This window comes from Rhinoderma darwinii, chromosome 4, assembly GCF_050947455.1.
Source record: "Rhinoderma darwinii isolate aRhiDar2 chromosome 4, aRhiDar2.hap1, whole genome shotgun sequence".
NCBI classification, from domain to species: domain Eukaryota; kingdom Metazoa; phylum Chordata; class Amphibia; order Anura; family Rhinodermatidae; genus Rhinoderma; species Rhinoderma darwinii.
In genome coordinates this window covers 23,189,370-23,211,043 of record NC_134690.1, presented here as the reverse complement: position 1 = coordinate 23,211,043, position 21,674 = coordinate 23,189,370, and positions in this window count along the sequence as shown.

Sequence of the window (21,674 nt, the reverse complement as noted above, 5' to 3'; positions counted from 1 at the left end):
TATATATATATATATATACACACACATATCGCGTGCACACTATATTTACATAGAACACACTCTCTGAATTGCCGCCGTAATTAGTCTATACGGCGGACTTCAGAGACCCTGACCGCTGGCCGTAAGAACACAGCCGGCGGTCGGGAACCTGTTAAACGTGAAAGCAACCAGGAATCGGGCCATTGAGCCATGGACCAATGACTGCTAAATATTGCACCATAATCAACCGAGCCGGCCGCATCGGTATAGAGTTCTAAATCCGGGCTATCTACAACAACATTGCTCATAAAACAAGATCGGCCGTTGTATGACTACAAAAAGGTCCGCCAAACAAACAAATCATCCTTGATATGTCTTGTCACACGTATAAAATGATGCAGAGCTTTTATCCCTTTCGTGGTTAACAAGACGCGAGAAAGCGCGTCCCATCAGCGTGACCTTGCTCGCAAACACTAGCAAACCTATTAAGGACTGCATCTGAAGCAGTTTCACCTTTTTTGCAATCATAAAATGGTCGAGCAATGATAACATTTTCGCCAATTTGTGCTCCGGTAGGTGAAAAACCATGCCTAAAAATGACATGACCGTGCCAGGGCATTAAGTTTTCTTAAATGATCACGGAACATCAAAATGAGACATAAAATATTTCAAACATTTTAACAATCTAGGGTATACTTCGGAATCACGAGGGCCAACATAAAGAAAATCGTCTAAATAATGGGTCATGGATGTGCAACCTGATTTAAGACTCACGACCCATTCTAAAAAACAACTAAACAATTTGAAATATCTGCAAGAGATGGAACAACCCATGGGTAAACATGTATCGACATAAAACTTGCCATTCAGTTGGCATCCTAAAAGGTGGAAACAATCTGTGTGTACCGGGAGGAGCCGAAAAGCAGACTCGATGTCAGACTTTGCCAGCAGAGCTCCACATCCTGCATTCTTAATCAGCCAGACGGCCCTATCAAAGGAGACAAAGCGAACCGCAGCTTCCTCCTTTGTAATACTGTCATTTACTGATTCCCCAGGGGGAAACGATAAATGCTGTATTAAACAAAACGTTTCCATCTTCTTCTTTTGTACTACGCCCAAAGGAGAGATATGAAGGTTAGGAAAGGGAGATTCATCATATGGATCCGACATACGGCCCAATTCCACTTCTTTGTCGATTTTTTTCTTGGACGACGTCTTACAGATCTAAAACAGATTTTAAATTGCCAGTAAAAATAACCACTTTTTGTGGTAGATGAGGGATATAAAACCCATATCTGAAACCGCTATCAAGTGCGATGGCTCCCTGCCTCCTGGGATACTGGTCTAAGCACTGGCGCATTTCTAGAACGCTCACCGGCGTCCTCGACCCTGCCAGGGGCAGGAGGCTTGGAGGCCGCTTTACCTCTTTTAAAACACCAAAGTGCAGTGTGGGTTCCTCCGCAGATCGAGCACTCGTGCTTGAACCGGCAGGAGGCAAGGAAACCACAGTGTCCTTCATTATACATCCAGCAAGCGCCGGGTCTACGTCCAGAGGACACGGCACCCCCTGTTGCGGGAGGCAGAAAGGACGAGGTTGGTCTTTGCGACATCATCAATCGGATGAATATATCCGTAGCTTTTGATGCCCAACCAACCTCGGGATGTAGAACTAATCTCCTAAACTCCTCATCATACCTCCACCAGGCCGTTCCGCCCTGCAGTTTATAAGCAGGAAAAATTGTATCTTGATATACAAATACATCGGAACTAACTTCCGGATATTTCCTAGCTAAGACACATGCTAACACGAAGAACGCCTGGAGCCAATTCCCAAATGTATTGGCTACCTTAACTTTTTTGTCATCTTTGTCAAAACGTTTATCCTTATCGACAGTCAAATGTTCTGGTGAAATAAGGGACCATAGATCAACAAATTCATTCTTGCAGATCATAGCTCTTATCTCAGCAGAAACGTGAGTGCCCAAAGGGGCGACCCCACAAAAATAGGAGTCACGGAAAATTAAACCCGTTGACTCCATAGCCGCCACAGGCTGGGTAATAGACCCACCTGGGGGGTTCGTCTGTGACGAACACACATTACCTTCCTTCATTTCAAACTTAGATATAAAAGTTTTTAAGACAGATAAAATTTCACCCTCACCCGTCACAGGCGTCTTTGACCAAGCTTGGGAGCTCGACAACTCACCAACTTAACTGGGGGTCTGAGGGATGTCACCCGAGGAAAGCGCGACTCTTGGTGCAGCTGTAGAGGACGTCGAAGGTATAGTTCAAATTTGAACCGAGTGACCGACTGCCGCCGGGGCCTGGATAAAGCAGCAGCAAGTTCCGGCAAAGAACCTTCAGCCAGCCCTCTCAGGAGAGCACTGAGAAGGTCAATTTCAGCCATCGCAGCCGTGGTTGTAGGTACTGTAGATATTGCATTAAAAACCAGACGTTTGCAGCTAGAATAGTCATTTAGCACATTTACAATGTATAGAGTGTATTTCTGATTAATTTAATGTTATCTTCATTGAAAAAAACTGTGCTTTTGTAATGGCAGGGGGTAGGGAGACGGACAAGTGAGCCCTAATCTACCCGCCACTCTGTCCCTGCCTACTTGCAACGACCCGCCCTAGGCGACGGGGTACAACTGGGCGGCGGTCCCTGCGCTCAGTAAGTGCACGACAAACACGACAAACATACAAGGAACACAAGCAAGGAAAAGGGGCCGTTGCCCACGGCAACACCGTGAGCAACCAGAGTGGTGAACGAGCCGAGTCAAGCCAGGAGTGTGCGAGGTACAAAACGAAAAGCAGAAGAGTAGTCGGTAAGCCAGGGTCGGTATGGAGCAGGATCAAAAATAGCAGGAGCTGTAGCTGGGCCAGGAAACCACAAGGAGGGAAACACAAGCAATAACAAGCACCGAGGGACAGGAAGTGCAGGCTTAAATAGACCGAGGGCGGGAGCTAGCTGAGTCTGGCCAGGTTACGATAGGCTCTCCCACTCCTAAGCCTGCCAGCCTGAATGGTGGAAGCAGGAGTCAGTCTCAGGGATGTATTCTCAGGTGCTGACTGATTAGTTCTGGGAGTTAACCCCGCTGTGCCTGGCAGATCCTTTACAGCTTTTCTTGCAAAAATAAGGACATTTCTAAGTGACCCTAAACTTTTGAATGGTAGTGTATATCAGATTTGTAGAATACATTAATAAATACATGGACAATCTGTCTCACATTTAATATTGATTCCAAAACAATTCCTTTCTCGGATCTCCTTCTTACGGGAGATCCTTTGCGGTCTTGTGTCTATAGCAATTTATATATAAACCTGTTTCAGGTAATTCTGTTCTTCATGCCCATAGTGCCCACCCTAAACATGTTATCAGAAATTTACCAATATGGGAATATGTTTGTGCAAAAAGGACTTGCACAGAACATCACGATTATCTGGAGGAATGTCGTGTTATAGACACCAGACTGCGGGCGAGAGGTTATACCACACCTATCCCAAATATAACTGGAAGAAAAGCGGATGCAAAGACTAGATATCAATACTTACATTCACAACAAACACTATGTAATCCAGAAGGATCATATAACAAGAAAGGGTTTCTCTACCCCATTTAGTAGTGGAAATTGTTAAAAAAAAATATATCTTCCAGTATTAGATAGAGATCCAACATTGAGAAGAATTATGAGCACGGGATGTCATTTTGTGACCAGAAATTAACTAACAATTTCTTCTCACCAAGTGATTTTTCTACACCCAGAACTGATGATAGCTCTATGTGGTTAAATATGAAAGGATCATCATATAAATGTGGCTGCATGAGATGTGGCCTGTGTGCTTTTATGCATAATATGACTGACATAGTCTCTTTTTCTACCAAACAACAATTCCCAATTCGTTCATTCATTACTTGTAATACCTCTCATATAGTCTACGTAATACATTGTAGGGAATGTCGCCTGCAATACATAGGCTGTACTATTAGACCTGTAAAAAAAACGTATCAGAGAACACAAAGCAGATGTACAGAATCCTAATAAATGCAATATATCTAAAGATTAAATACATGGGAGACTCCATGAAACGTGACTATGCACGTCTCCACGCATTCAGAGGAACCCTTGACACGATTCCAGCTCCAAAAAAGAGTTTCAGAGTATTTGTGAATCGGAATAATAGATTCAGGGGAGACTTTATGCACCGTCCCTATTTACCTGGAGGCAGAATGATGAAGGGGAGCATGTCTACCCCTGAGGAGACGCCAGTACTAAAACTTCAAATTGAAGATGACCACAATCTGCCTGAAAAGCTGTTCAGTGGAGAAAACCTGGTACGGTCTAAAGCTTCAATAGCGAAGACTATAATACAAGGCTTATCTAAACTGGCCCAGTGGATACTGATTGGACTGGGAATCCTCGCCGTTTGTATTGTTTTCGGTATACCAGCCCGTCTCGCATGGGTGAACGGTTCCAATCCAATCAGCTCTCCCTCCCGGAACCCAGACCACTACCGGGATCATCAGAACCGCCAGCCCCATTTGTCATTGTGGCGGACGAAGGATTTGCACTTTCTCCCCACGTCATGCGTCCATTACCTCGTAGAAGTTTGGACAACAGGAGGCGCATTTTCAATTACCGCCTAACACGTGCACGTCGGTTTGTCGAGTGCGCCTTTGGAATTTTAACCCATAAATGGAGAGTGCTGATGTCCACCATACAGATGGATGCAGACAATGTGACCCTGGTGACACAAGCGTGTGTCCTATTACACAACTTCACCAGGGTTCACGATACCTGTTTGGACACGGATATTGATCAATACGCCACTTCCGCAGAGTTCCCTCTTGATCTGACGTCACATAGAAGACCTGGATCGGCTGGCCTGGCTATCCGTGACATTTATGCCGCATATTTCCTGATCCCAGAGGGAGCAGTTCCCTGGCAGCAGGACTCTATTTCTTCTGCTCGTTAAACATGTAATTTGCTAGAATGTTTTTTGTTGTTATTTAGTCTGTTTCAAAGTTAATACCTGTTTCGTTAGTGTAGGGACTCACAAGGCAATGAGGACCCTTGACGTGGGCTTGTGAGCTTACATATTTTTGCAAATGTAATTTTTGATTTTGGAACCTAAATTTCAAAACGTAACCAAAAATAGTATTTGGGCAAGGCCTAAAACTTTGTTTATGACAAAAATTTAATTTGCAAAAATATAAACAAATACCTGATGGCAGGTAGCTCGGTCCGCTACCTGCCTGGTAGCTTTGCGTGATACTCGAGGGGCCATAAAAATCTGGACGTGTGTGTAGGCCTCTGTCTTGTGAAAATAAAGAATGGGAGGAGTCCAAAGAGGGCCTAAAATGATGCTGTTGGAATTGTGGTCGGGATTCATGCCCTCGCTGCGCACCAACATCTAACAGCTCATTGTTATGCATCCGCCACATGTCAACTGCCCTAAATATGGGCCTTGGATCATTTGGTGGTTTGGCCGCCTCGAGCATCTCCATAATTGCTCCCTGGACACGTAGACGCCGGTCTTCAGGGAGACATGTAAGATGTGGGGTGAGGCTGCGAAGGAAGGTCTCCTCAGGGCTCTCTGCACTACTTTTTTTTATAATCTATAACGTGGGACTCCACAACAGCCCTATTGTCCACTGCAACAGACCTGCGTTTGCGCCTTGCACCCAGGGCAGTTACTTCACCAGAAGCCATCGTCGAACTGGTAGACGCCTGCATCGAGTCGTCTGTGGGACACATTGATTCGTTGGGAGTAGACTGTGCCTCCGGCTTCTCCTGCTCTTGGACATCGCTGTCCTCCTCCTGTGCTTCTCCAGATTGTCAATTGTTCTTCGATATTGTGAAGGAAAACAGAAATTTTTACTACGGTTTTTATGACCACAACCGTGTATAACTGGTTTGGATGGTCATTTTCCGAAACTTGGAGGGAAGTTGTTATAAAAAAAAGGGTAAGCAGCTCTCGTACAAGAGCAGCTGTCACAAAAAAACGAAATATGCATACAATTTGAAATAACAATTAATAATATGCCTACGTCATGTAGAATATTTTAGTATGACATGAATATATTAACTTGAAATTAAGCATAAACAAATTTACTTACGGACGAAGTTCCATTACTTGTTTCAGGAACATAAGCTGTTTAGTATAAATGTAAGGGTTTTTTTGGCTGCCCGCCTGACCACTTTTGGATTTCTTCAGCTGCTCACGTCTGAATTGGTCCCGACAAGAATTCCAGCGAGTTTTCACCTCCTGGACGTTGAAATTAAAAAAAAAACATTTTTTTTAATATTGCACTAGAAATAATACAGAATACAACTGTGCAAGGTCTACGCTACCCTCTGACACACTTGAAACTGCGCAAAGTCTATACCGGTCAGAATTTTGGGATTGCAAAGCACATGTTATGAGACAGCAGGTCAATGCGAAAATAACATTACTGTGGGGGTGTAAAGTTTAACCTACTGAGAATTACATACAATGGAACAAAAGAAAAGCGTGCTCAGAAAACAAGCAGTGCAATGTGTGCATTTACTTACTTATGTTGTGACGCTGGGCACTAGTTCCCTTCTGCCCTCTGAGTGTCAAAAGCTCCTTGGCAAGCTCCTCCCACGCGGCGTCCTTTTTATAACGGTCGTGGTAGCATTCTGTGCGCGTATCCCACAGTTCTGGGTGATCCTGCACCAATGCTATCATTCTTTCCACATCCATCTTCAGAACTGGCTGGCTACTGTAGACTGTGAGTCTGTGAACTTTGGCCCACCCAGCCGTTGCTATGGCAACGGATCAGTCAAAAACGGACGGCACACGGAAGCCTTCCGTGTGCCATCCGTTTTTTTAACGGACCCATTGACTTCTATGAGCCACACGGTCACTGAATCACTGAGCAAAGTAGGACATGCTCTACTTTGCACGGAACGGAACAACGGATCCGTTTAAATAACGGAAGTGTGCATGGGGCCATTGCAATGAATGGGTTCAGGGTGCTATCAGTGACAAAAACGGATAGCACCCTGAAGGAAAAAACTGAAGTGTGCATGAGGCCTAAGGAGTTTAATCTTTTCAGTTGTTCGCTGCCTATTTAGGACAGTGAAGAGGTGAGAGCCCAGCGCCGAATCCCTGCTCGCTCAGCGGGCGCTGGAAGGGTGGCGTACGGGAGTCCAAACCCTCCCCAGCGTCGCTGAACCATCGCTATGCCCCGGTGTTACAGCCCCTTGTTTGCAAAAGCTGTGGGAGACGACTGCCTCTGCGCCCTCCTCCCGAACCTCTCCACCCCCCAGTTCCCATTTCTCCGTCTGTCCCACCGTTCACGGCGGGGAAGGAAGCTGGGTCCCTTGGGGAAGCGGGGTCCGGGGGATTAGAGGACGGGGCCCCCTGCTCCAAGGTGCAGATGTCCGACCACCGCCCTCTCACGCCGCGGGCCCACTCTTGTCCCTTCGCAGGGACGAAGGGGTTAGGCAGGGCTCCGTGCCGATATCGGTACGTGAGTCGAAGGGCCGACCAAGAAATTCTGTGGCGCAATAAAGGTAAGGGCAGGGACGCCCCAGCTGAGGTGGGATCCGGCCGCCCGTTCCACGGTCACAGGAAGCGCACCACCGGCCTGTCTCGCCCGCCCCGACAGGGAGGTGGAGCATGAGCGCGAGCAATTGGTGAACTATGGTGAACTACCCCTTTACAGGGCGAAACCAGAGTAATCGGTCGTTTTTTCTTTTCTAAACTGGCGCAGTGGCTACTGATTGGACTGGGAATCCTCGCCGTTTGTATCGTTCTCGGCATACGTTTACTCAGAGACATGTGTAACAAATATGGCGACAAAATCCCTATTGATAAAATTGTGGACGTTTATTCCAAGCCGAAATAGGGAAAATAACATCTTCTACCGGCTATAGAGACATCATGGAGACGCCTGACCAGACAGGAATGAATTCTCTTCATATGACATCATGAGCTTCATGTTATAAATAAATGTTAATGTTATAAAGCTGCAGCTTCTAATGGGATTTATTATAAGTGTTTATTAATAATGACGTCTTGTACCCATGTGAAATAGATGGATCTGCATTGCACTATATGTGGAGATGATAATGTGGGAGGTTTTTAGGAGATCATACTTTCCGAAATTGAAGTCCCACTGTAGGTCCTTGCAGTAAATGTAATGTTTAACCCCTTAACTTGGCAAAAAATATTGAGTAGCGTTTCTCTGGTAAAACCTTCTGTGTTACAGAACAAAATGGATTAAAGCTGATTTTCTGCAAAAAAAATGACATTTGTAAATTTCACCTTTAATTTGCTTTAATTCTTGTGAAACACCTAAGGGTTAAGAAACTGTCTAAATGCTGTTTTGAATACTTTGAGTGGTTCAGTTTTTAAAATGCGGTATTTTATAGGGGGTTTATAGTATATAAGGCCCTCAAAACCAGTTCAGGACGGAACCGGTCCCTAAAATATAGCTTTTAAAATTTTCTTGGAAACATGAGAAATTGCTGCTAAAGTTCTAAGCCTTGTAACGTCCTAGAAAAATAAAAGGACATTCAAAAAGCAATGCAAATATAAAGTAGACATATGGGAATTGTGCAATAGTAGATATTTTGTGTGGTATTACTATCTGTCTTACAAGCACATACATTTTTTCTCAAATGTTCTGTGTTTTTCATAAATAAGAACTGAATGTGTCGACCAAATTCTACTACTAACTTAAAGTCGAATGTGTCCCGAGAAAATAATCTCAGAATTGCTTGAAAAAATAAAAGCATTTCAAAGTTATTACCACTTCAAGTGATACATGTCAGACTTGAAAAAAATGGTCTGGTTTTTAAGGCCAAAACAGGCTTAGTCACTAAGGGGTTAAATCCTAGTTTAGGACGCTAGTAAATATGATTTTAAAGGGAACCTGTCATTGACATTTGCTGCCCTCAATGGGAACAGCATAATGTGGTTTCAGATACGCATATGAGTGCGGCAGGTGGATAGACCTTAAAGCCGGCCTATTTAGCTAAGCTAGACTCAAGTATCTAATCCCCAAAATTAAGGAGAGCCAATGAATATGCCTTCCTGACAGATTTCTACAAAACCGTTTAACCCCTTCATATTGAGGGTTTTTTTGCAGGCAGGTTGACGGAGATTTTGACCTGCCTGTAAATTCTTGCCGCAATTTTGTGGCGTCGATCATAGCGTTTTTCGCCCTCGGTCACTAAGAGCTGCGAGAAAAAAACGCTACGAAAAAAAGGCTTTCTCTTCTTCCCATTGCTTTCAATGGGAAGTCAGAGGCGGAACTGCGGCAAGAAAGAGCATGTCGCTTATTTTTACCGCTAGCGGCTAAAAACTGCCACAGATAAAAAAAAAACTCCGTCTACCAATGAAATCAATGGGAGGCGGTTTCGGACGATTTTTGGCGCTGATTCCGTCTTGGTTTCCGTGTGAACTGGGTCTTAAAATCCAAGCCAATTTAATATTTCTAATTTTCGTTTTACACTTCCCGCCTTCTATGAGCTATAACTTTTTTTATTTCTTGGTTGATTGAGCGGTGTGAGGGCTTATTATTTGCGGCAAGAGCTGTGGTTTTTATTGGTATTATTTTTTTATATTTATGACTTTTTGTTAACTGTCTATTTTTTTCACCGCTAAGTTGACCAAAAAACAGCGATTCATACTAATGTATTGCGGTGTATAGTCTTTTTTACAGGCTTCTGTTAAGCCCTGATACAGGCTTGGCTTAACAGAGGCAGAGTAAGGGCAGACCTGGGGGCCGTTATTAGGCCCCTTGCCTGCCATGACAACTATCAACAACCCATAATAGCGTCGTGGGGAGTCCGATGATCTGTCGGAAGGGGCTGCGCCCCTCTTTATAACACCTCAGATGCTGCCGTCGTGAGTAACCGCAGCTTTTAAAGTTAAACGACCAGAAACAGTGCGATCGTTGTTCCAGGCCGTTAGTGCCGGGTGTCCTCAGTAATAACAGCTGACACCTGTAGTCTATGGAGAAGGTTCAGCCCGTGAGCCCGCTATAATACTTCTCCTCCTGCACCATGTTGTGCACTTACGTCATGGTGTGTGAAGGGGTTAAAAATGGAGCGCTTTCCCATTACATTCCATATTTAATTTTCTAACCCGAGCTGGAAAAATCTAAGTTTTTGGTTACATGGGGCTAGGTGCAGAGGTTTTTTTTAAGAACACAATTTTTTCATCCATTAACCCCTTCCCGCAAAATGACGTGCATGGTACGTTGGCATCACAAGTGACATAGCGCAATTCGATGTACCAGTCACGTCAAGTGATACAGTGACTCCCATGGATTTCAAAGGGAGGTCAGAGGCGCAAAAATACGCCTCCGTCACCCGTTGAAATCAATAGGTAGTTTTGGACGACTTTTGGTGCTGATTCCGAAGCAGTTTCAGAGTCAAAATCAGCATAACAAAACTCTGTGTGAATTGGGCCTTACATAAAAAGGTTCCAATATTTTGAAAATCTCCCTCCCCTAAGCACACAGATATATATATATATATTGCTGTATCTGTGAAACCTAAAAAAAAAATTCTTACAAGATGTCATTTTAGATCAACTATTTTCATTTCCACAAGGAATAAAGAAAAAAACAACAACACCCCAACATTTGTAAAGCAATGTCTCCCGAGTATGGTAATACCCCATATGTGGTTATAAACTGCTGTTTAGACATATGGGAGCGTTCAGCAGAAAAAGAGTGCTATTTAACATTTGGAGAGTAGATTTTGCAGTAATGTTATGTGGACACCATGTCACATTCGCAAAACCCTGATGTACCAAAAAAAAAAAGTGACCCCATTTTAGAAACTACACCCTAAAGGCTTTTTATCAAGGGGTGTAGGAAACATTTAGACCCCACAAGTGTTTTTCAGAAATGAATATGCAGTGGATGATGCAAAGTGAAAATTGCAATTTTTCCACAGATCTGTAATTTCACTGCTCAATATGTTGTGCCCAGCTTGTGCCAGTGTCGGTGACATTGTGCACCGGGAATCGGGAGGTCAGATGTCACTCCACTCTTGCCGGCCAGCGGTCCATGTTTTTTGTGTTTAAACTGGATCTTAACCTTACCAAGGGGGAAATTTAGCTTTAAAACAACTTAGGTAAGTGAATAATATAGTGGTATGGAGTTCAGACAAAGGGGGTTCTGTTGCAGTCCTTCATTCAGGTGTCTATGAAAGGGAAATTATGGTTATGTTAAATGATTCAACTACCTATCGAAAATTAGCATCAGATCCCACTGATATTTTTAAAAAACAATTATTCAGCAAGAGGGACAATCTTTAGGTCTAGACTGAGAAAGAAGTTACCCATATAAATAGGGATCAATTTATAATTCCTATTTTCCACGCATTACCTAAAACCCATAAAAACCTGGGCCCCCCTCTAAAATCGATAGTGTCCGGTATAGGATCTATTAGTGGACGATTGGGTGAATGGTTAGATGATAAATTACAACCATTAATGAAACGGTCATCCAGCTTTATCAAAGGTAGCAAAGAAATATTGAAAACGATGGATACATTACAATGGAGGGAGGATTTTTCTTGGGTAACATGTGAAATCACTGCTTTATATTCTTCGATACCACATGGAAAAGTTATCATAGCCTTAAAAGATCAATGACAAAGTACAAGTTATAAGAATGCATGAAAAGAATATATTTTTGAAGTCACAGATCATGCGCTCAAACATAATTATTGTTCTTTTAATGATAGTTTTTCCTACAATGCCTTGGCTAAATGTTTACCTTCTTTGGCGAACATCTATGTCACATGGTAGGAATAGAAATATATGTATACAGCACAGAATCCATATATTACTAATACATATTGGTACAGAAACCATATAGATGATATTCTACTAGTCTGGTCTGGTGTTGTAACACTTATATCAGATTTCGTAGAATACATTAATAAATACATGGACAATCTGGCTTTCACTTTTATTGTTGATTCCAAAACAATTCCTTTCTCGGATCTCCTTCTTTTGGGAGATCCTTTGCGGTCTTGTGTCTATAGCAATTTATATATAAACCTGTTTCAGGTAATTCTGTTCTTCATGCCCATAGTGCCCACCCTAAACATGTTATCAGAAATTTACCAATATGGGAATATGTTCGTGCAAAAAGGACTTGCACAGAACATCAAGATTATCTGGAGGAATGTCGTGTTATAGACACCAGACTGCGGGCGAGAGGTTATACCACACCTATCCTAAATATAACTGGAAGAAAAGCGGATGCAAAGACTAGATATCAATACTTACATTCACAACAAACACTGTAATCCAGAAGGATCATATAACAAGAAAGGTTTTTTTCTACCCCATTTAGTATTAACTACACTCAAGTAGTGGAAAATGTAAAAAAAAATATCTTCCCGTACTAGATAGAGATCCAACATTGAGAAGAATTATGAGCACGGGATGTAATTTCATGATCAGAAATTCACTAACAATTTCATCTCACCAAGTGATTTTTCTAAACCCAGAACTGATCATAGTTCTATGTGGTTAAATATGAAAGGATCATCATATAAATGTGGCTGCATGAGATGTGGCCTGTGTGCTTTTATGCATAATATGACTGACATTGGCTCTTTTTCTACCAAACAACAATTCCCAATTCATTCATTCATTACTTGTAATACCTCTCATATAGTCTACGTAATACATTGTAGGGAATGTAGCCTGCAATACATAGGCTGTACTATTAGACCTCTAAAAAAAGAGAACACAAAGCAGATATACGGAATCCTAATAAATGCAATATATCTGGTGCAGCAAAACATTTTCTAGAAGTCCATCATGGAGACACCGGGTCCCTATATGTTTGTGGACTAGGAAAAGTATCTAAACCCAAAGGAGGAGGTGATTGGAGAAAATGACTATTAAATAGAGAGGCTTTGTGGATCTTGAAGCTACATACACGATTCCCTAAGGGGATGAACTGTAGAAGTGACCTTATATATATCTATTGAGGAAGTAACAAATGAGAAAATAGACACATGTATTCCTATTGAGGAAATAATAAATGACAAAATTTATATTTTGTAACTATGGCAACTTTATAAGTGTCTGATAGGGATAACACACTTTCAAATGGGTAGACATGATAGTTTTCTATTTTTCCATACCTAAAGAGTGTTCCCTTGTACTGATGTGTATTTAGCTCCCCCACGTGATATACACCATTTAATAGCGTGTAGTTTGTATTGTCGCTGTTCTTCAGCCCCTTTTGTGAGCTACACAGTATGTTCAATGTATTAGTTCAGTGTATTAGTGTGTGGTGCGCTGTCCTTCAGCACCATGGATCAGTGTTAGTACTTAAAGCTGCACCTGGCTCTTTTGATTTGTCTTGGAATATAACTCTCTAGAGTGTGTCTAATAACAGTATATATAGATAATGTCCAAGATTTTTCCCACATTATATCTGCATAACATAGATAATGTAACAAATCTGTATGATATACATGATGTGAATATATACCATTGCATGTTGTCTTCGGTGCACAATTTGGTTAGGTATACAAAGGGTTATTTCTCTCCAGAGGAAGTTACATGGGATGGAGTGCACCTGGTTAAATTTCGAACCTAAAGCTGTGGGGAGCCAGCTACGATTAAGAACCTTAGCATTTCGAAACGCGTAAGTGTCCTCCCCGGGATTGGTTTTACTATGTTTTAATAATATAAATTTTAAACAATTCTGAGAAGCTGGAAATGCGCAACGGGTGTTTACGTTTTTAATCCTCCAATATTGGTGCCTAGCCCTACAACCTAATAAATTGCTATAGAGTACGTCTCTCATATGACACAAGCCGGCTAGTACTTCCCCACTGCCTCCGATTTCACATGAACTGAGACACTGTGGAGAAGAGGGGCAGTGTTTGGTGTTTTCAGCTAACACACACCAGATCAGATAAGACTCCTGCAGGGTAAAACCTTTCCTACCTACTGCAAGGAGTGATAATTTATACTCTGACAGCTCTGAGCACAGTAAGCTAAGATAGTGAGAGCAGTGCACGGATGAGATCATTTCCCAGTGCATTCTCAGCGAACACATATAAGATCATATTAGAAATTCTGCAGGGTATAGAATGTTATCACTCACTGTCAGGAGTGAGAATTTACACCACATATTAATGCATGTCACCAGTATTGTGAGTCTATTATATAAATTTCTATAAGTGTTAATGTATAATAAGACCATCAAAAACCATTGCAGTATATAGAGCCACTCTACTGTTCTTAGGAACCAGAACTGTGATTCAATGTGAGATCAGCAATACCTCACCAGCTACACTACATGCTATCAGTAACAGCACCACCAGCTCATACTACATATAATTAAGTGTAGATGTAGGTGTAGGTCTCCAGGTACAGGTGCAAATACAAGTAAACGTTGATTATTGCCCACGAGCACTCATATTACTTATACTCAATGTCCCTCAAGAATGCAGAAATAGGGGTTCTCTGCATTCTCTATAATTTCACCAACATTAGACTTTTTAATATTTCACTATTTAGGAGATACAGTGTCCGCATCTTCTCTTACTTGACTACAGTCAAATTCTTGAATACTTGCACCACTGTTGTGACCGTCTACATATGACAGCCTGAAGGCCCAGGAACTCTGGATCTACAGTGGCTCCTGACAAGAGATATAACCGAAAGACACAGCATGGATCTGGTCAGCCCAAGAAAAGTACAATGCAGCCGTCAGCAAACATCTGATCAAGTGTGAGCTAGATCCTGGGGCGTGTACCCACAAAGCATCCAAAACATATATATATATATATATATATATATATATATATATATATATATATATATATATCCTAAAGAAAAAGATGCCAATAGACTAGAAATGTAAGAAAAATGGAAAAATACTTTATTGAAAATGACAAATAGATGTACAATAATTAAAAAGAATCCACAACCAACAGGTTAAAAAAGACATGCAAGCCATGCAGCTCACAACAATAAACAAGCCATGTAGACAAAAAATAAATAGTAACAAATGACTAGTGGCATAACCTATCACTGTATGCAACTGTAAACTATATCCTGCCCACAATAGTTAAACAAAGTTGAATGAACATATGCCATATAGAATGGTATAAGGATAAATAGCAAAATGCATGTGAAAATAACAGCAGGGAATAGATAATGCTGACAAATGAGTGCACAGCAAGATGTCTGCCCCAACGCGCGTTTCGGCGCAAATGCCTTCGTCTGGGGGTAGCGTTGGACAATGCAAACACCACTTTTAAGGGGGAGCCTGCCAATTATTATGAGGTATCCAAAAAAGGGAGGGATCCCATATGTAAAAAATATATATAATATATATACTTCGCTGCATAATTGCAGGTCGCTGCCTCGAGGTAAACCAAGATGGCAGCGCCGCCGGAAACGCCGGTCATGAGGAGCCGGATACACGTCACCGCGTCAGCTGACACGGTCCCATGAGTCCGAAGTCCGGCACGTCACAAGCGGCGGAGCGGAGGCCGGTCATTCGTCCACCAAACAGGAGAGCGACACAGCGAGAGACCGGTAACCCTGGATACAACAGAAATGTAAATAGACTGGCTCATACGACAATGAGATAGTATATAATAGCTTGGCCATAGTCGTTAAGGAGACTTTAAAAAACACAGTAAAAGACGTAATGATGTAAATGTATATAATGAGGTGTAAGGAAACATGAATGAATGGTGCACAACATATTAGAGTATCAAAAGAAAAAAGAGAATCGTAAACACTGGGTATAAATTGCTAGGCTTACTGTAGCAAGTGGAATACATGTGTGAATGGCAAAATATACATGTGAAAAATAAAGAAGATGATGCATGAAACAAAATGAATGGTCATGTGATAAAATAAGGAAATACAGATGAGAGGAGTGAAAAATAAGGGAATGAACAAATGATGATGTGATGCAAGAAAAAATGAAAAGTGTGAAAGTGAAAAAGAGCCCTCCATACAGTAAAATACAATATGAGGACATATAAGTGAATGTAATGTGGTGCAAAACAAAATATAATATTGACATGTAAAGGACAAATAAAATGAGATAAAATATTTATTCAAAAATACATATAACCATAAAAGAATATAGTGAAGAATAATAAATCATTAATTAGTATATTAAAGAAAAAAGACCATAATATCCAACATGTAGACAGTCTCAACGGTAGTTGATCAATAAACGCGACGAAAGGCCAAGACGAATAATAATTCACGGAAACACCCCGAGAAAAGTGGAAAAGCAGAAATTCCAGATGTAATGAAAGAACTCATGTTAGAAGTCTAATCTGTAGAAAACAAATATGAGAATATTAAAATCACAAAAACACATAATACTACAATTATAAAAGAATCCAACACCACTAAAAGCTTCTGACAGTCAGAGAAATGATGAAAACCCTGCGGTCTCGTTGAGACCATTAGGGTGTAACGTTTGGAGCCTCCAAATCCATTTGCACTCTTTCTGTAAAAAAAAGTTTTTTGAGGTCACCTCCACGCATATCAAGGTTGATATGGTCAATGCCCCTCACCTTCAACATTTTGGAGTTGCAAGCATGGTAAAATCGGAAATGTCTAGGGATTGTTTTGAGTTGTTCAACATCATCCGCGATTTTCGCATTTTCAATATCCCTGACATGCTCCCTGACTCTCAAACGCAACTCACGGGTGGTCATGCCTATGTATATCTTTGGACATGGGCAGGTGGCATGGTAAATAACCCCTTTAGTGTTGCAGGACATGGGCCAACAAATCTTGAAGTTACTGTTACCACTGGAGTCCACAAAATTGTCCGAGCGCTCAATGTTGGGGCAGCTTATACAATCACTGCATGGTTTGCAGCCCCATTTAGGCCCCTTTGTACCAAAAACCTTGCCAGGTTTGGTTGGTAAAAGATAACTATGTACCATGGCATCGCGTAGATTGCGAGCTCTGCGCGGTGCCATGGCAGGGTAATGTGGAAGCACCTTCTGCAAGATTAGGTCAGTCAACAAAATTGGCCAAAATTTGTTCAGGACATCACGCATTTCTGCCCAACGTGAGTTAAAAGTAGTAACAAATCTCACCTTTGATTGTTTACGTTCTTTTGGAGTGACCTGAAGTAATTGTTGTCGATTCACCTCTGATGCTCGGTGGCGAGCTTTACGTATGCTACGTTGGCTGTAACCCCTCTGAGTGAACCTATCTCCCAATTCGTCAGAACGAAGTTTGAGATCTTCAGTAGAACAAATCTTTTTAACGCGTAAAAATTGGCCCACTGGAATCGCATCGATAGTATGTCGAGAGTGTGAGGAGGTAGCATGCAGTAGCGAGTTAGTGTATGTCTCCTTCCGATGAAGATCTGTCTGTAAAAGACCATTGACATCTTTCTTAATCAAAATATCCAAGAAATCAATACTGAAATGACTCCATTTGTATGTGAGTTTAATATTAAGAGAATTGCAGTTCAAAACATTAATGAAGGAAAGAAGATCATCTGGAGTACCCTGCCAGATCAAATGATGTCGTCGATGAACCGTGCCCAGAACAGGACACGGCTCATCGATGGCTCACGATCTGACAGGAAAAGGTCCCTCTCCCACAGCCCCAACAAAATGGCATAAGAGGGTGCACAAGCTGCCCCCATAGCCATCCCCTGGAGCTGTAGGAAGAAGGAACCATTAAAGGTGAAAAAGTTATGTTTAAGGATGAAATCTAAAAGAGACAAAATGAGCTGAGAAGTCTCCTTTTCAATATTGCTCATCAATAAAAAATTTGCCACTGCATGCAAGCCGTCCCTGTGTTGAATGCTGGTATAGAGGGACTCAACATCACACGTGACCAATAAATGGTCCGTATCCAAATGGATCCCCTCAATCTTCAATAGTAAATCAGCCAAGTCACGCAGGTAAGATGGAAGACACTCCACCAAAGGTTTGAGATGGAAATCAATCCATTTACATGCTTTTTCGGTCAAACCCCCAGTACCCGAAATAATGGGCCTACCTGGCGGATTCTTTGCATCTTTATGGATTTTAGGCAACAGATATATTGTTGGTATGGTAGGTTCTGGCACATAAAGAGAGTCACTCAAAAGTTTCGTAATTGTACCACTCTCCACAGCATCTTGCAAAATCTTGTGGAATTTCAGTCTGAAGGATGACAGGGGGTTAAAAGTAAGCTTTTGATAGTAGACAGCATTCCGTAATTGACGGTTTGCTTCATTAACATATGACTGACGTGGCCACAGTACTACATTGCCCCCCTTGTCAGCTGGTTTCACTATCACATCATCCCATAGTTTCATTCTATCTAGACTTTCCCTCTCTGATCGATTCAGATTATCATTACTGATTTTATGAGATATCGTACTCCATTCATCAGAAACAAGTTTCACGAACAGATCCACTGCTGGACAAATGGAGAGATGGGGAAATTTTGTAGATTTATTCTTTATGCACTCAGGTATCTTACCTTTGGGTGTAGATTCTTCCTGATTGAGTAATTCTTCCAACACACGTAATGTTTCTTTTTCTTGTGGTGTTGTGAAGATGTTGTCTTCCTCCTTAAAGTACCACTTCTTGAAAATCAGGGATCTCCCAAACAGTTGTAAATCCTTTACTGCCAAGAAATGGTCAAAGGAAGAAGCAGAGGAAAAGGTCAAACCCCTTTCCAACAAAGACATGTCACTAGGAGTGGGTGAGTGAGTGTTTAGAAAGATTGATTACCTTCAAATGTTGATGACCTAGATTGAGTTCCAGATTTGGATTTGGGTTCCCTTGTCTAGGGTTATAATCGGTTCCTCTATTGACATTTCATTTTGGATACACTGAGTTATTGTAATTAACTTTACGTTTTTGTCTGGTACTTGTGCGTCCAAAACCCGTACTTCGTGTGGTCATTTCATACTGGTCACTGAGTGATGATGTAGATGAAATGGATCCCTGACAAGAGCTGAGTATTGGAAAATGTTTACTGGGTGCTTTTTCATCCTTCTCTGCATACTCCTTGGAGGTCCCCTGGAGGCGAGACCATTACCAAAGAAGCAGATGAAAGATATAAAGAAACATCTAAAGATTAAAAACATGGGAGACTCCATGAAACGTGACTATGAACGTCTCTATGCATTCAGAGGAACCTTTGACATGATTCCAGCGCCAAAAAAGAGTTTCAGAGTATTTGTGAATTGGACGAATGGATTCAGGGGAGACTTTATGCACCGTTCCTATTTACCTGGAGGAAGAATGATTAAGGGGAGCATGTCTACCCCTGATGCGACGCCAGTACTAAAACTTCAAATTGAAGATGACCACAATCTGCCTGAAAAGCTCTTCAGTGGAGAAAACCTGGTATGGTCTAAAGCTTCAATAGCGAAGACTAAGACAACGCTTATCTAAACTGGCCCAGTGGATACTGATTGGACTGGGAATCCTCGCCACTTGTATTGTTTTCGGCATACCGGCCCGTCTCTCCTGCCCCCTCAGGGTGATGAAGCATGAGCACGTGCAATTGGTGAACTACCCCTTTGCAGGGCGAAGCCAGAGTAATCAGTCGTCCGACTAGGGTCTAGGGGCAAAAGACTAATCAAACAATCTAGTAGCTGGTTCCCTCCGAAGTTTCCCTCACTATAGCTGACGCTCACCACCCCCCCCGAGCAGTTTTATCCGTAAAGCAAATGAAGATTTAAAGAATAATGGCATGTAGGTTACCACTGCTACAGCGAGTGAAGAGGATAGAGGCCAGCACCGAATCCCTGCTCGCTCGGCGGGCGCGGGAAATGTGGCATACGGGAGACCAGACCCACCTTGGCGTCGCTCAGGTTTCCAAGTCCTTCTCATCAAGGCCCAGCCCGCGGACGGTCTGGGAAGGCCTCGTGGGTGGAAGGTGGCTGGGGCTGTGAAAATCCGCATTGCGGGGGATCTGTCGCTTTGCACCGGCGTTACAGCCCCCCTTTCGCAAGAGCAGTCGTCGTTGCCCAGTGCTGAGGGAGACGACCACCTCTGTGTCCTCCTCCCGAACCGCTCCCCATTCCCCTTCGTCCATACCTGAAATGAAGGGGAGCATGTCTACCCCTGAGGTGCCTCCAGTACCAAAACTTCAAATGGAAGATGCCCACAATCTGCCTGACAAGCTCATCAGTGAAGAAAACATGGACCGGTCTAAAGCTTTAATAGCGAAGACTATAAAACATGGCTTATCTAAACTGGTGCCATGGATACTGATTGGACTAGGAATTCTCAGCATTTGTATTGTTCTCGGCATACTGGCCCATCTCGCCCGCCCCGTCCGGGAGGTGGAGCATGAGCGCACGCAATTGGTGAACTACCCCTTAGCAGGGCGAAGCCAGAGTTTTCGGTCGTCCATCCTGGTTATAGGGGAGAAAGACTAATCGAACGATCTAGTAGCTGGTTCCCCACAAACTTTCCCTCAGGATAGCTGGCTCTTACCCCCCGAGCAGTTTTATTCAGTAAAGCGAATGAAGGCGAGGCCATTACCCCAGAAGTAGAAGAAATATTTAACGAATAATGGCATGTGCGTTACAGCTGTTACAGTGGTAGTGCGAGGAAGCAACCAATCTCGGGGAGAAGCAGACGGGGGTGTCTGGTGAGCTCTCGCTGGCCCTTGAAATTCCTAGAAGAGGGTGTAAATCTGGCGCCGGGCCGTATCCATATCCGTAGCAGGTTTCGAAGGTTAACAGCCTCTGGCATGTTAGAACATTGTAGGTGAGGGAAGTCGGCAAGTCAGATCCGTAACTTCGGGAAAGGGACTGGCTGTAAGGGCTGGGTCGATCATGCGGGGGCGCGAAGCAGGGATAAGAGCGCCACAGCTGGATGAGGCGCTGCTCCCGCTGCTCTCCCCCCTCCCCTCATGCGCTCGCCTTAAGCCCCCCACAAGGGGGGCGCCGGCTATACTCTCGGTGCATTACATACGTAGTTCCGACCATAAACGATGCCGACTAGCGATCCGGCGGCGTTATTCCCATGACCCACGAGCAGCTTCCTTTAAACCAAAGTCTTTGGGTTCCGGGGGGAGTATGGTTGCAAAGCAGCAACTGAAAGGAATTGACAGAAGAGAACTACCAGGAGTTGGGCCTGCGGCTTAATTTGACTCAACACGGGAAACCTCATCCGGCCCGGACGCGGAAAGGATTGATAGATTGATAGCTCTTTCTCGATTTTGTGGGTCATGGTGCATGCCTGTTCTTAGTTGGTGGAGCGATTAGTCTGCTTAGTTCCGATAACAAACGAGACTCCCCCATGTTAACTAGTTTCGCCAACCCCATGGTCCGCGTCCAACTTCTGAGAGGGACAAGGGGCGTTCAGCCACACGAGATTGAGCAATAATAGGACTGTGATGCCCTTAGATGTCCGGGGCTGCACGCTCGCTACACTGAACAGACCAGCGTGTGTCTACTCTTCGCCGTCAGGTGCGGGTATCACGCTGAACCCCGTTCGTCATAGGGATCGGGGATTGCAATTATTTACCATTAATGAAAAATTCCCAGTAAGTGCAGGTCATAAGCTTGCGTTGATTAAGTTCGGATCAAACTTGCCTATCTAGAGGAAGTAAAAGTTGTAACAAGGTTTCCGTAGGTGAACCCGCTGAAGGATCATTAAGGAGCGAATGAGAAGAACGCGTGCACCGTGGCCGAAAACCGCGTGGCCGCAGCGG